The 3079-nt window shown below is 48.5% G+C and overlaps 1 long non-coding RNA gene across 1 annotated transcript; it reads right to left on the reverse strand.

The window, feature by feature from the left end:
• Positions 1-241: 241 nt before the first annotated feature.
• On the reverse strand, positions 242-3073 carry LOC105888443. The gene is made up of 3 exons (XR_001161889.2): positions 2870-3073; positions 1740-1853; positions 242-1593 (listed from the first exon to the last, which is right to left on the reverse strand). It is a non-coding gene; the product is annotated as an uncharacterized LOC105888443 (long non-coding RNA).
• Positions 3074-3079: the final 6 nt, after the last annotated feature.

Genomic DNA, 3079 nt, shown 5'->3' on the forward strand with positions numbered 1-3079 from the left:
CTTTTTAAGACAGAGAACTCTGTCACTCCGGGGAGAGTGCTGTGGCATCATCATAGCTTACAGCAACCTCAAACTCTTGGGCTCAAGCGATCCTCTTGCCTCAGCCTCCCAAGTAGCTGGGACTCCAGGTACCTGCCACAACACCTGGGTAGGTTTTTTTCTATTTTTGAGTAGAGATGGTGTCTCACTCTTCTTCAGGCTGGTCTGGAACTCCTGAGCTCAAGCAATCAATCCACCCGCCTCGGCCTGCTAGGATTACAGGCGGGAGCCACAGCACCTGGCCACACAAACACTTTTGTATGAAGAACCATTGAACCTTTGGAGACATCAACTCACAACTGGCCCGTGTTTTCATCACTTTTTTCTCTCTTTTTCCCTCTGCTGACTCTGTGAAATGAAATATTTTGCTGTCCTATCTCTAGGTGCACCACTAGTTTCTCAAACCACACTCACAAAGCTACTCATGATCCTTTACAGAAACATCAAGGACAATGAAGCCTAGAGAAGTCCCCTCTGTGGGGAGAGGGGAGCAGCTGGGGCAGTAAATGCGACTTCCCTTCCCTCATCATCTCACCCCATTTCGTTCCTTCAGCAGTCACCTGCCCCAGAGGGATAAGGATGTTACAACAAACCTGCTTAATACATCACGGCCTCAAATTTCCTGCATCATATGTAGCTTCCAAAGAGAGGAAAAAGACACCAGACATGAGTGAATCCAGAAAGAGCACTGGCCAGAGCTTCAGTGGGGGAGGGGATGTCCCTCAGTGTACGGTTTCCCCACTGTGATGGTTAGTGTCACACGTCAACTCGGCTAGGCTATGGTGCCAGTCGTTTGGTCAAACACTACTGTAGATGTTGCAGGGAAGGTATTTGTGGATGTGATTAACATTTACAATCAGGAGACTTTAAGTAAAGCATATACCCCTCCACAATGGGGGCAGGCTTCATCCAATCGGTTGAAGGCCTTAAGAGCGAAGACCGAGGCTCAGGCCTCCCAAGGAAGAAACTACTCGGCCCAAAGACTGCAACATAGAAACCCCGCCTGAGCTCTCAGCATGCCGGCCAGCCTGCAGATTTCAGACTCAAGACTGCAACATCAATTCTTATTTGGATTTCCAATCACACAGCCTACCCTCTGGATTTCGGACTGGCCCATACCTGCAATCCCACGAGCCAACTCCTTAAGATAAATCAATCTCCTGATAGAGAGAGAGAAAGGGAGAGAGAGTTGTATAGATGTATAGATAGCCTATTGGTTCTTTTCCTCTCAAGAAAATCCTGATTAATATTTCCACAACATACCACATCTTTCCAATCCAAAAACATTTACCAAGTAACCATATTATCACATGCCTGGTAATCTGTACTAAAACCAGGGTTATAGAAAACAACATTTGTGTATTTGGTGCCTTCCACATGCCAGGTAATGTGAGCTAGGAGTCTTACATCCCTTATCTCACGTAGGTCTCCCAGCAAACCTCTCAAGTAGGTAGAGTTATTGTCATTTTACCGATGAGGAATTTGAGGCTTAAGGAGAAAGACTTCACTGCCAGGGTCCATGTTGCAAGCTAGTGTGAGTGAACACTCTGGGATCTGAAACAGAGGGAGAGGAGTTTGGAGAGACAAGGTGGGACCAGGTCACAGAGAGCTTCCAATGCCACGTTTGAGGGCAGCAAAGAATCATGCACTCTGTGACTTGCACCGGGGCATCTTCCAAACTAGCAGCAGCCTCAACCTACCTGAGGACAGAACTGGAGCTGAAGTGACGTGTATTTGTGGCTTCCACATGCAGAAGCACACAGCGGAACGGCCAGCCTTCTGGGGGAAGAGGTCTTCAGTGCATGAGGGAAAACCTGAGAATGGTAGGGCAGAGAATGAAAGAGGCTCTAAGGCTGGCCAGAAAAATCTAATGAGATCGCTATGGGGCATGCAGCCTTGTAAAGGCTCCAAACTTTCTCCAAACTACCCCATGGCCTCACCAGTAGTTGTGACAAGAAGTTACCTGTCAGGCTCGTTTTTACAAACTTTCCTTGCATATCTCCTTACATACTCACAAGCATACCCCTCTTAGTTTGGTATCGTTAGCATTAACAGTAAAAAATCCATTTCGTGGGTGGCGAGGGTAATTTTCTCAAGACGATATGATTGCAAGCAGCAGAACTGGGCTGGAAGGAAGCCTGTCTAGAAGCACAGCTAGTGTCCTTAACCGCTAAGTTGTCTTGCTCCTTCCAAAAGCATCCCACAGTGCTCCCTGTAGCAGGAAGTCTGCTTTTGGCTATGAGTGAAGAGAAAACTCCTCCTCCATCAGGCCAAAACACAAAGCCAATTTGTCTTACAAAAGAAAGTCAGGGGGGAAGGGTGGGCCCAGGCACGGTACAATCTATGACCCACTGTTGCCCTCAAGGACCATCTCTCTGATCTGTGGTTTTCTGCTACATTTGCTCCAGAACACATCCAGGTATGGCAATATCCAAGTGTGGAAAGGCACTTTCCATTCCTGTAGCATTCCTGTGAGCAAGGAGGTATCCCAGCAGCCCCCCAGCTAACAGTTTCTTCCTTTGCCCATGGGCCAGCGCTAGGCCCCAGGCCCATTCCTCAATGAGTCTGGGACAAGTGGAATGGGGTGACCATGGTGATCTTAGATGAAAGGCTTGAAACTGGACAGGCTCCTTGCAAGACTTTCACCTCTTATTCACCCTCTGGACTTAGCTGAAACAGTATTTCCCCCCTTGAAAGCCTTCCCTGACCTCCTTCATCAGCCCCAAACAGGGGACCCTCCTTCAAGCTGCTATAACACCCTGCAGTTCCCCTGTCCCGGTCCCAGCCCCACCCAGCTGTCAATAGGTGGTTATCTGTCTGTCCCACTCACCAGCCCAGGAGCTGACGGTACACAGGAATTTCTGTCTGTCTTCTTCACCCATCATAGAGCCTTGATCCCAGTGGACACTCACAAACATCTATCAGATAAAAGGAGGAGAATCTGGGGCCCCTTGATAAATGTCTCACTTAGTCTGTCGGCCCCGCAGAATCCATATTTTCCCGTCTTGCAAAGGTGGACGTTCCTGCGTTGAGAGGTTAC

The sequence above is a fragment of the Otolemur garnettii genome, unplaced genomic scaffold (genome assembly GCF_000181295.1).
Source record: "Otolemur garnettii isolate 467f Iridium unplaced genomic scaffold, OtoGar3 scaffold02084, whole genome shotgun sequence".
NCBI lineage: Eukaryota > Metazoa > Chordata > Mammalia > Primates > Galagidae > Otolemur > Otolemur garnettii.